We start from the raw sequence: 13,448 nt of genomic DNA, 5'->3' as shown, positions 1-13,448 counted from the left end.
AAAGCCATTGCATCTTAAATTTCAGTTTCACTTCTATAGACTACCTTTTAAGTGCTCTTTTAACACAGAGCATGGAGAACACATGGTATATGTCCTTTTGGGACTGGCTTATTTCACTGATATTTTCCAGTTGCATCTATTTTGTTGCAAACAACAGGATTTCATTTTTTTTTTTTACTGCTGCAGGTGCATAGCATTCCATGGTGTACATCTGTCATAATTTCTTTATCTAGTTTTCAGTTAAAGGACATTTAGGTTGATTCCATACCTTAACTATTGTGAATTGTGCTGTAATAAACATGAGGGTACAGATAATTCTTTCACATACTGATTTCATTCCCTTGGGTAAATTCCCAGGAGTTATATGGTAGGTCTCTATTCAGATTTCTGAGTTATCTTCATAGTGTCTTCCACAATGGCTGTACGAGTTTACATTCCCAATAACAGTGGACCAGGGTAACTTTTTCCCCACATCCTTGTCAGCAATTGTTTTTTGTTGATTTCTGTATGAAAGTCTCACTGAGGTGAGGTGAAACTTGATTGTGATCTTGATTTGCATTTCCGTGATGGCTAGTGATCCTGAGCAGTTTTTCATGGTCTGTTGGCCATTTGGAGTTCCCCCTTTGAAAAATGTCTTTTCAAGTCCTTTGCCCATTTCTTAACTGCATTGTTTGTTTTGTTGTGATCGAGTTTCTTGATCTCTATATATATTCTGGATATTAATCCTTTATCGATTGCATGGTTTGCAAATAATTTCTCCCATTCTGTTCGTTGCCTCTTTACTTTGTTGAGTGTTTATTTTGCAGTGCAGAAGCTCCTTAGCTTGATATAATCCCATTTGTCAATTTTGTCTTTGATTGCCTGTGCCTCTGGGGTGTTTTCCAAGAACTCTTTGGCTGTACCTATATCTTGCAGGGTTTCCACAATGTTCTCTAATAATTTGCTGGTATCACATTGTAGATTTAGGTCTTTGATCCATTTTGAGAAGATTTTTATATAAGGTGTAAGGTAGGTATTTTCCTTCATACTTCTGCACATGGAGACCCAGTTTTCCCAGCACCATTTATTGAAGAGACTGTCCTTGCTCCAGGGATTAATTTTAGCTCCTTCGTCAAAGATGAGTTGGTTGTGGATGTGTGGGTTGATTTCTGGAATTCCTATCCTATTCCATTGGTCTATCTAATTTTGTGCCAGTACAGAAAGCTCTTTTGACTATAACTGCCTTGTAGTATGTCTTGAAATCTGGTGTTGTGATGCCTCCAGCTTCATTTTTGTTGTATAAGTTTGTTTTACCTCTTCTGGATCTCCTGTGTTTCCATACGATTTTCAGCATCATTTTTTCTAGGTCTGAAAAGAATGTCCTTGGTATTTTTTGATTGGTATTGCATTGAATCTATGAATTGCTTTTGGTGGTATAGACATTTTGATGATACTGATTCTTACAATCCATGAACATGGAAGATTTTTCCATTTTTTTGTGTGTGCCTTATATTTCTTTCTTTGATGCTTTGTAATTTAATTGTAGAGATCTTTGATGTCCTTGGTTAAATTTATTCCAAGTTATTTAATATTTTTGGAGCTATTGTGAATGGGGTTGTTCTTAAAAGTTCTTTCTCAGGGCCAGCGCTGTGGTGTAGCGAGTAAGGGCACTGCCTGCAGTGCTGGCATCTCTTATGGGCACCAGTTCAAGTCCTGGCTGCCCCACTTCTGATCCAACTCTCTGCTATGGCCTGGGAAAGCAGTAGAAGATAGCCTAAGTCCTTGGGCTCCTGCACTCACGTGGGAAGACCCAGAAGAAGCTCCTAACTCCTGCCTTCAGATCGGTGCAGCCGAAGCCATTGCAGCCAATTGAGGTGTGAACCAGCAGATGGAAGAACTGTCTCTCTCTCTCTCTGCCTTTCCTACTTTCTCTGTGTAACTCTGACTTTCAAATAAATAATTTTTTTAAAAATTAAAGAATAAGTTTTTTCTCAGCCATTGCATTGCCTGTGTCTAAAAAGGCTATTGATTTTTGTGTGTTGATTTTATATCCTGACACTTTACAAAACTCTTTTATGAGTTCCAATAGCTTTAGTGTAGTCTTTTGGATCCTCTATATATAGAATCATGTAATCTGCAAATAGGGGTAGTTTGACTTTCTCCTTCCCAGTTTATATCTGTTTCATTTCTTTTTCTTGCTGAATGGTTCTGGCTAAAGCTTCCTGGACTGTATTGAATGGCACAGATGAGAGTGGGCATCCTTGTTTGATTCCAGATCTCAGTGGAAATGCTTCCAACTTTTTCCCATTCAAGAGGACACTGTGGGTTTGTCATAAATTGCATTGATTGTGTTGAGGAATGTTCCTTATGTACCCAATTTGCTTAGAGTTTTCTTCATGGAAGGGTGTTGTGCTTTATAAAATGCTTTCTCTGCATCTATTGAGATGAATATACAGTTTTTATTCTTTAGTTTGTTAATGTAATGTATCACATTGTTGGGTTCATGAATGTTGAACCATCCCTGCATGTCAGGGATAAATCCTACTTGGTCCGGGTGAATGATCTTTCTGATTTGTTGTTGGATCTACTGGCTAGTATTTTGTTGAGAATGTTTGTGTCTATGTTCATCAGGGAAATTGGTCTGTAGTTCTCTTTCTCCTGGTGTATCTTTTTCAGATTTAGGAATTAAGGTGATATTGGCTACATAGAAGGAGTTTGGGAGGATTCCCTCCCTTTCCATTGTTTTGAATTACTTGAGAAGAATTGGAGGTAGTTCTTCTTTAAAATTTGGTAGAATTCAGCATAGAAGCCATTTGGTCCTGGGCTTTTCTTTGTTGGGAGAGTCTTTATTACTGATTCAATTTATGTCAATTATTGGTCTGTTTAGGTTTTCTCTGTCTTCATGGTTCAATTTAGGTAGGTTGTATGTGTATAGGAATCTAGCTATTTCTTCTAGGTTTCCCAGTTTCTTATAAAATTCAGCACACTTACCATACAAGTTATCAGTCTCACTTCTAGGAGTTTGCCTAGAAGAAATAGAAACAGGCTTACATTAAACCTGTATGATAAGTTTTATAGAAGCTTTTATTCATAAGTACCTAAAAATGCAAAATCCTTTAAATGTTCTTCAACTTGTGAGTGGGTAGACAAACTGTGGTACACTTTGTTCCATTCATACAGTGGAACACTACTCAGCAATAAAAGATGAACTATTCATATAAAAACAGTGTGAGGGAATCTCTACTGTTTTGTGTTAAATGAAAAAAGCCAGACTCAAGAGACTAAATACTGTTCAATTCCACGTGTATGATGCTAACAGGGAAAATTAAAGAGAAAGAAAAACAATTGGTGTTTGGCATGGATTAAACATGAGAGAGTGTTTATCTATAAATGGGTACCACAAGGGTTTTTTTGGGGGGTTATGTGTACGTAGAAAGTTTTCTGAATCCTCACTGTGACAGTGGTTACTTGAGTTTGAGCTTTTGTCAAAACTCACCAAACTTTACACTAAAAAGAGTTGATTTTACTATATGTAAATTTAAATAGAAATGCTAAAAAACAAAAGCAAGTAAAAGGGAAAAAAAGGAGCTTCTGATTACATCAGAGCTTCTTTCGGAGCCAAGAAAGGAGCTCAAGGTCACAGGGGCACATTCCACTCACTACTGCATATTTTGCCAAATGTGTGGTGTAGACAGGCAGTGGGAAGACAAGGTCATTTTCAGGGTAGACGTGTCCAGCGGTTTGACTCAGGGAACTAGAAATAGAGATAAATCTTGGGAAAGGGCATTTGTGTGTAAGTGGACAAATTGGTCTTGAGAATGAGGTTAGGAACAAGTATTCTGGCATTACCTCTTTAGGAGAGAGCAATGTGGATCAGGGCTCATGGTGCTTGGCCAAGAGATCTGAAAGGCCACTGGAAAACTCCCAAAGCTTGGACCATTCTCTGTGTCTTTCTTTACTAGCAATTCAGTGAGTAAAGGCTTTGTCTGTCAAATGAGGCCAACTCTTTGGGGCAATCAGACTTTATAGCAGCATATTTAAAGTGTTTATATGACTTGATGGATTCTGCTTTTACTCTCAAATGTCAGGGAGGAAGCGTGTTATGGTGAAGAGAACAAAGGATTTAGTTTTAACTTGATTTATGTTACAATAAGCTTTGTGACCTTCTTCCATTTTATTAGCTTCATTAAGCCTCCATTTCCTTCTCAGGGATATAGATTGTTGTGATGATCAAGGGTGGAGGAGAATGAGCTCCTTCTCTCCCCACCCCCACCCCCACCCCAACCCCTAGTATACATCTCAGAGGGCTAGGGGGCTTCATCCTTGGTGAGTGCTCCTCGGGATAGATCAGGATCAAAGTCATATTCACAGGAAAAGTACCCTTTCCTTACATGGAAATGAAATAATAGTGAGTGGTGTTCCCAGAGCAATACAGTTGCCCAGCTTAGGGATGCAGCATGCTTCTTAAGTAACTTTGAAATGAGAAATGATAGGATTATTGTATCTCTTTCTGTGGGGACCATGGACAGGAATGAGAACCTCTGCTACTCCCTCGTTCCAGAGTAGAGTATACCTCTTTGACTTTGGATTTGGCAACACTTGGGCAGAAGGGTGCCTCTACATGCCTTTTGGACCAGTTTGAGGGTCAGAATCCAGAAACCACTATTGGTGGGGGGTGGGGTGGGGTGGGAGTGTGATTTGACTTTCCCTGGAGGGGACCAAGGAATGGAAGATTGAATGAGTGGGTTAAGAGTGAAAGAGATGGGATTCAGGAGAAACAGAGAACTTTACAAATATATATATATATATATACACACACACACACACATATATATATATATATATATATATATATATAATTTGAAAGGTAGAGTTAAAGAGAAAGGGAGAGAGGGAGCATGAGAGAGAGAGAGAGAGAGAAAGAAAGAAAGAGAAAGACAAGAGAGGTCATCCATCAACTGGTTCACTCTCCAAATGACTACAATGGTTGAGACTGGGCCAGGCTGAAGTCAGAAGCTAGGAGATTCATCCTGTCTCCTTAGTGGGTGGCAGGGACCCAAGTTCTTGGCCCATCTTCTACCACTCTCCCAGGCACATTAGCAGAGAGCTGGATCAGAAGTGGAGCAGCCAGGACTTGAACCGATGTCCGTATGGGATGCCAGCACTGCAGTGGAGGCCTAACCTACGCCACAGTGCTGGCCCCGTTCATCTCCATTTGTGTACTTTGCTGCTGGTCTCCTGAAGAAGACCAGTTAGGTAGAGGTTCTTGTTGACAGGGATGCTAACAGTTAGGCAGTTATCATTATCATCATTGCAGAGGGGGCGATGCTGTGGCATAGTAGGATAAGTCTCTGCCTACAGTGCTGGCATCACTTAGGGGTGCCAGTTTGTGTCCTGGCTGACCGTCTTTTGATCCAGCTCTCTGCTAAAGGCCTGGGAAAGCAGAAAAGATGGCCCAAGTGCTTGGACCCCTGCACCCATGTGGGAGACCAAGAAGAAGCCTCTGGCTTCTGGTTCCTGGCTCTTGGCTTTGGATCGGCTCATTGAGGCCATTAGGGGAGTGAACCAGTGGATGGAAGACCTCTTTCTGCCTCTCCCTCACTCTGTCTATAACTCTACCTGTCAAATAAATAAAAACTTAAAAAATTATCATCATTACTGATATTATTTACTAAAATTTATACCTTCCAGGTCCTGATTCAGGCATCTATTTTTTTAAAAAAAGATTTATTTATTTATTGTGAGTGTCAAAGTTGCAGAGAGAGGAGGAGAGAGAGAGAGAGAGAGAGAGAGAGCGATCTTCAATCTGCTGGTTCTCTTCCCAGATGGCAAAAATGGTGTGGGCTAGGCAAGGCTGAAGACGGGAGCCACGAGCTTCTTCCAGATCTCTCACATGAGTGGCAGGGGCACAAACACTTGGGCTATCTTCCACTGCATTTCCCAGGCCATCAGCAGGGAGCTGGATTGGAAGTGAAGCAACAAGGACTTGAATCGGTGTCCATATGGCATTCTGTGGTTGCAGGTGGCACTTTACTCATTATACCACAACACTAGTCCCCTAACATATTGTTAATTCTCATATTCACCCAGGGTTGGTGCTTGTATTTTAGAGATGTGGATGGAAAGGCACAGAGAAATTAAGTACCTTGGCTTTGATCATACAATGAGTGGAGCATTGCCTATGCATTGTATGTCTCGATTCCATGCTCATAATCACCACCATACATGCAGACAGCCCCCATCCACCCTTATCCCCACATAAGAAACTGCAAGCATTCATTGTCAGACAGATGCCCATACCTTATCAAGGAGCTCCTTTTGGTTCTGAGACCACGGGGATGGGTGAAGCAGTAGTTTGTGGCTTAGAAGGAAACCTAGAACATGGTCTGTATTACCCTGATCACTGTTGTCAGCAGTGATATCATTAGCTCTGTGCTTCAGAGGGAAGATGATGCGGCTTTTACTCTGATATTGTTGTGTTATCTCCATGGCTATGCCATAATGAGCTATACTTTCCTTAGTTTCTGATGCTTTAGTTGAAATTTTCATTAGTGGTGGTGGTGGTGGTGATGGTGGGGAGGTGGGTATTTGGCCTAGCAATTAAGGCATTGGTTGGGAAGTCCTTGTTCCATATTGGTGTTCTTGACTTCAGCTTCCTGCTAATGCAGACTCTAGGAGGCAGTGGTGATGGTTAAAGCAGTTGAGATCCTGTCACCCATGTGAGAGACCTACATTGAGTTCCTGGCTCCTGGCTTCTGTCTGGCACAGCCCTTGCTGTTGTAGTCATTTGGGCAGTAAAGCAGTGGATGGAACATGCTCTCTCTCTACATGTCTCTACTCTTCAAATAAATAAAGTTTAAAAATTAAAAAAAGAATTGATTTGAGAACAAACTGAACAAAGTGAGGTTATGCTTTGTATTGATGATTAGGACTATAGACTGAATGTTTATTTTCACCCCAAATTCAAGTGTTGAAAACTAATCCCTGATGTGGTGGTCACTGGAGGTGAGGTCCTTGAGATGCTTAGGCTGTGAGGGCAGAACACTCAGGAATGAGGTCAGTTTCTTTATAAAAGAGATCATTGTCCTTCTACCACATGAACACCATGAGATGGTGCCATCAGTGAACCAGAAAACATCCCGCACCAGGCACCAAATCTGTTGCCACCTTGACCATGGACTTGGCAACCTCCAGAACTATGAGAAATAAATATCTGTAGAAAATCAGCACCACCCCTCAATTTATGATATTAATTATGAAAAGCCCACATGGACTATTAGATACAACAAGTTCCACACTCAACTCTAATGATTACCAATAGCACAGAAAGACTGAAAAACTTGTGTCTGTGCATCCATAAAACAAAAAGCAGGAACTAGCACTGTGGCATAGCAGATAAAGCCGCCACCTGCAGTGCTGGCATCCCATATGCGCGCTGGTTTGAATCCCGGCTGCTCCACTTCCTATCCAGCTCTCTGCTATGGCCTGGGAAATCAGTAGAATATGGTCCAAGTCCTTGGGCCCCTGCATCTGCATGGGAGACCTGGAGGAAACTCCTGGCTCCTGGCTTCAGATAAGCCCAGCTTCGGCGGTTGTGGCCATCTGGGGAGTGAACCAGCAAATAGAAGACCTTTCTCTCTCTCTGCCTCTCCTCTTTCTCTCTGTAACTCTGACTTTTATATAAAATATTTAAAAAAAAAGCATTGGTAGTGGTTGTTTATACTGGTATCGATCTGCTTTTCTGCCAGGTTGTTCTGTGGGCTTGCGTTTATGAGCTGAGTGCCTAAGTCTGTGATTGCAGGGCCAGCAGGGAATATCAGAACCATAGCCTCTGCCAGGAAAAACAAGCAAGCAAGCAGGAGAGAAACTTAAACCAACACAGCAGCAATGGAAATGACTCCAAATGCTTCCACTATTGCTGCAGAATGGTGCTCATTTAAATAAGAAGCAAGGAGTTTATGTAATGTCACCTTCCAAATATGGAAATGCGGGCCCCATTGTACACTATTGTACGCTAAAATCCATTCTTGATACAGGGCATTGGAATTTCTTTTTTTTTTTAAAGATTTATTTATTTATTTGAAAGTCAGCATTACACACACACACACACACACACACACACGGAGAGGGAGAGGGAGAGGGAGAGGGAGAGGGAGAGGGAGAGGGAGAGAGAAATCTTCCATCCACTGGTTCATTCCCCAGATGGCTGCAAAGGCTGGAGCTGTGCTGAGCCAAAACCAGGAGCCAGGAGCTTCTTCTGGGTCTTTCACGTGGGTGCAAGGGCCTAAGGACTTGGGCCACCTTCTACTGCTTTCCCAGACCATAGCAGAAAGCTGGATTGGAAGTGGAACAGCTGGAACTTGAATCAGCGCTCATACAGGATGCCAGCCCTGAAGTTGGTGGCTTTACCCACTATGCCACAGCATTAGCCCCGACATTGGAATTTCTTCACAGTAGTCATTGGCTTTGCTTGGCTGTAAGTCCAGTCCCTCTCATCATCTCACATTTTGGCCAGAGACTGTATCCCCTACTCACAGGCAGCTTGCATTGTCATGTCCATGCCTTTGCTAAAGGAGTAATGTCTATGTAGGAGTATCCATCTCCTCCTCCTCCCTCATGCTGGTGCTTGTATGCCTGCACAAACATTCATGTGCCTGCTCCTGGAGTGGTGTGAGCATGGCTCTCTGGTGACAACACAACTTTAAAGAGTCATGGCAGGGGCTGGCACTGTGGCATAGAGGGAAAAACTGCCGCCTGCAGTGCCGGCATCCCATATGGGCACCGGTTCGTGTCTCAGCTGTGCCACTTCTGATCCAGCTCTCTGCTATGGCCTGGGAAAGCAGTAGAAGATGGCCCAAGTCCTTGGGCCCCTGCACCCATGTGGAAGACCCGGAAGACGTTCCTGGATCCTGGCTTCAGATTGGCACAACCCCAGCCATTGTGGCCATTTGGGGAGTGAACCAGCGGATGGAAGACTTTCTCTCTTTCTCTCTCCCTGCATCCTTCCCTCCATCCTTCCCTCTCTGTAACTCTGAATTTGAATTAAAAATAAATAAGTCTTTTAAAAAAAGAAAAGAGTCACTGCAGTCCTTTATGATTCTCCCTGATAGCTTTTACTTCGTAGCAAATTTCATATTGAGGAGAGCTGATGTTGTTCTGAGTTCCATTGTGTCACTGGACCAAGACCAACAATGTCTTTCATCAGATGGAGTTTATTAAGTGTTTAGGGAGTTTATGGGAATTTGCAAATAAAAGAATTAAGTTAAAGGAATGTTTTTTGTATAATGTTGCCGATGAGCCAAATCCTTTTTTGCATTTGTTTTTTATTTGTGTGTGCGTGTGTGTGTTTTCAAGAGAAAGATATAATGAGGAATGTATGTATGTATTTTGTCTCTTGCTTTTCCATGAGCTCATTCAAATGTACCCTGTGATGTTTATATTTTATTCTGCATATTATAGAAAACACTGCCAATGCATTCAGTGACGGGTGTCCAAAAAGGTGGCTTTGGGAGGACCATGATGTTAGGAAATGTACAAGGTTACAGCAAAGCTATTAAGCTTCATTAGTCCCCACAGTACATTCTGTACTTCGCAAGGACAGGGAGACAGATGTTTGGTCCAATGTCGCTGAAGTGCTATTTTCCTCAGATCTATACACTGAACCATATGCCTGGTGTTTTTGTCCTAAGTCCCCTGTCTTGCATGTTACTAATTATATTTTGGAGGACTGCGAACACCAAAGCCTGTGTGAGTCAGCAGAGTTTATGTGCAGATAATAGGTTGTTTTCAGTCACTGAGCACATCAGGGCTTCCCGTCGTGCATCCTGACCATCACATCCAAGACGTCTTCTTGCATCCAGAATTAAGAAACTGGTGGTCCTGGATGTAAGTAAATGCTAGAACATCAAACTTGATCTCCTGGCTGTTCTTTTATGGCCTTTGTGTTTGTCAGCTTATCCTATTCTGAGAAGCATCCTTTTACTTATGAGGAGAAAAGACTGCTTTTTAAGAAAGTTTGGGATAGCTTGTGTATAATTATTCAAGAAACACTAGTGTATCTAGTATGGACTAGGCAGTATGTGGGGTACAAAGAATTCAAAAATGAACAAGACGGCATCATTGTTCTTTAAGATGTGTCACTAACTCTGGTGGAGCTGGGAAAGACAGTAGGGAAGGTATCGTTTGAGTTGGGTCTTAAAGGATGAGTAGCATTTCGTGTTTCAGCCTGAAAGATAGAAGCAAAAGATTATTTTATTGCAGGTAAAATAAGTTGGCCAGTGCCGTGGCTCACTTGGTTAATCTTCCACCTGGGGTGCTGGCCCCCCCAGGGATCTAGTTCTGGTTGGGGCGCTGGGTACTAGTGCCGGTTGCTCCTCTTCCAGTCCAGCTCTCTGCTGTGACCTGGGAGGGCAGAGGAGGGTGACCCAAGTGTTTGGGTCCCTGCACCCGCATGGGAGACCGGGAGGAAGTACCTGGCTCCTGGCTTTGGATTGACGCAGTGCGCTGGCTGTGGCGGCCATTGGGGGAGTGAACCAACGGAAGGAAGACCTTTCTTTCTGTCACTCACTGTCTATAACTCCCTCTGTGTCTCTCTCTCTCTCACTGTCTAACTCTGCCTGGCCAAAAAAAAAAAAAAAAAAAAAAAAAAAGAAAAGAAAAGTTGGCATAACAAAATCTAACATTTGTCACAAGTTCAAGAATAAGATTTATTGAACAATTTTAATTCAGTGGTCATATATAAAATACTCTCTGTATTACAGTTACAGGCAGATGTCAATAGGACATGATATTTGGTCTTCCATCCCAGAATTCCCCCAAAATGGAGCCATAAAGTAGTCAGAAGTTACCTCAGGGCCCATTAAAAAACTTCTAGCACATTATTTTTCAATATTGTTATGTTCACTTTGAACAGTTGTATGTGTGGATTTCAGTTACCATGGTTTACTTAAACAATGCAAATTCCCTAAAACATGGTTTAAATTTCAATGATCACAGTGTGTTAACCATGAATAATTGCATGAAGCACAGCATTTGCTGTTGCCTGTTCAGTCTGCAGATCACCAGGTAAATAACAGATGCACTTCATAGTCATGGTCAGTGGCTAATTTTATTGCCTCCTTGTCACTGATAATAAATTCTGAGGAAATTTTACAGAAATGGATTTCTGAAAAAAAGGGAATTGACAAACAGAAATAAAAATACAGCAAAGAACAAAATATAATAATATTGGAAGTGAAATCGAGATAAGATGGAAATGGACTTAGAAAAGAAATAGAAGACTGTGGAGGCATTGACGCTACTATTGCTTAAGACACTCTAGAAACGCACCAGGGGAACTGAGAAAGATGGACTTATCAACGTAAAGGAAGACAATGACTGTGACAAAAACATGAACATGTCCCAGAGGAAATGACACCAGCAAAAAACCCTCAACTTAAAGAAACTCTTGGAGATATTTCACAATGTTAAAAACTGAAGGGATAAAATATTGGAAACTGACCCAAATGTAGAAAGGACTTTGACAACTTGCCAAGGCACAGAAAAGATGCTTACCTGGTAGTTATACTATGAGAGAAAGAAAGCAAGTCCTGTGCAAACAGCTCTTCTTAAGTTTTTTCCTTTTTTTTAGCAAAGAAATAAAATATTTCAATTCTCTGTGTTTCCAATTCTTATGTCACAATGTACCAAATATGTTTTATGATTTTTTTCCCTTTACCTATATACTTATAATTAGCAGTAAGAGAGTATTTGGTGTTTTGACAACATTTTTAAAGGCTGGGGAATAATAATAATTTTCTGTGTTGATTATTTGGGTCAATTTGCATGAATTCAGCCTGCATGGTCAGCATTATGTTTCATGCTGTTGTGCAAAGCAGGGACTTCCTGTATTTAAAAAAATCCCAAAGGCACTAACTGCCAACCTGTGTTACAAGAAATTGAAAGGGGGCTGTCGTTTTTTTCAGGGTGGATTAAACGGCTGCCTGGGATGCCAGCATCCCAAATCAGGGCACTGGTTCCAGTGCTGGCTGCTCCCTTCCTGTCCAGCCATGTGAAGAGTGAACCAGCTGATGGAAGATGTTTCTGTCTCTCTCTCTGCCTCTGCCTCTCTCTAACTCTGCGTTTCAAATAAATAAATAAAATTTAAAAAATTGTTAAAAATAAGAAATGTTAAGGGGAATTCTTGAAACGTAAAGAGACACAAGAAAGAAGAAAATATCCGAAGGCAGAGAATTCATTTATTCGTCCTCTGGGTTTTATTTTATTTTTATTTTTCCTTCTACAAATTCCGGATGATTTGTTCTTTTCTAGTTCCTCAAGGCTCAGCATTAAGTTTGTTATTTTAGATCTTTCTGGAGTTTTTAAGGCAGGGCATTAATAATTATAAACTCCCCCCTTTGCCCGGCTTTGCTGTATCCTGTAGGTTTTGTTATTTGATTTCAATTTCCTTTCAGGTTTTTTTTTTTTAAATTTTCTCCTTCATTTCTCCTTGCTTTGAGTTCCATTTGCACAGAATATTTCATCATAACATTTCATTGTCAGTCTATGTGAGTCTTTCTTGTAGCAGTATGTAGGTGGGTCCTGCTTTTTAATCCATGGAGTCACTCTGTCTTTTAATTGAGAAATTTACAAACAAAAACATCATTGATGTTTAAGATAATTATTGATAAGTAACATCTTTTTTTTTTTTTTTTTTTTTTTTGACAGGCAGAGTGGACAGTGAGAGAGAGAGACAGAGAGAAAGGTCTTCCTTTCCGTTGGTTCACCCTCCAATGGCCGCCGCGGCCGGCGCACTGCGCTGATCCGACAGGAGCCAGGTGCTTCTCCTGGTCTCCCATGCGGTGCAGGGCCCAAGCACCTGGGCCATCCTCCACTGCACTCCCTGGCCACAGCAGAGAGCTGGCCTGGAAGAGGAGCAACCGGGACAGAATCCGGCGCCCCGACCGGGACTAGAACCCGGTGTGCCGGCACCGCAAGGCGGAGGATTAGCCTAGTGAGCCGCGGCGCCGGCGATAAGTAACATCTTACCACTGCCATTTTGATACTTACTTTATATTTTTACTATAGTTCTTTTCTTTGGCCCTAAATTACACTCTGCTTGTAGGTAAGTGAATTTCTCTAATGGAGTACTTTGATTCCGTGCTTATAATTTTTGATAAATCTATGTTTTGCTTTATGGTATGATGTGACAAAAACAGCTTATTTGGGCTATAATAACATATCTTGACATGATAGCAACTTAACATGATTATAAAAATAGGAAAGAGAAAAAAATTAAAGAGATCAAATCCTAGTAAATCACTCTACATTTGCCATCGATTTCTCACCATGTTTTGAATTTTTGACTTCTTTCTATATTGCTTGTCCTTTAACATTCCAGCATGTAACTTTTTATTCTTCACAATATAGACCCTAGAAGTAAACTCATATATCTGATAGCAAACTTATCTTTGACAAAGGTCATCTGGATA

General features: G+C 41.3%; 1 long non-coding RNA gene across 1 annotated transcript; it reads left to right on the top strand.

Moving 5' to 3' along the window:
• The first annotated feature begins 9,775 nt into the window (after positions 1 to 9,775).
• Positions 9,776 to 12,145, top strand: LOC138844548 (uncharacterized). Its single transcript, XR_011380482.1, has 2 exons — positions 9,776 to 9,864; positions 11,943 to 12,145. It is a non-coding gene; the product is annotated as an uncharacterized lncRNA (long non-coding RNA).
• The last annotated feature ends 1,303 nt before the right edge of the window (positions 12,146 to 13,448 follow it).

This window comes from Oryctolagus cuniculus, chromosome 12, assembly GCF_964237555.1.
Source record: "Oryctolagus cuniculus chromosome 12, mOryCun1.1, whole genome shotgun sequence".
Lineage (NCBI taxonomy): Eukaryota > Metazoa > Chordata > Mammalia > Lagomorpha > Leporidae > Oryctolagus > Oryctolagus cuniculus.
The sequence above is the reverse complement of the archived record's forward strand: the minus strand, read 5'-3'. Positions and strand labels throughout refer to the sequence as shown.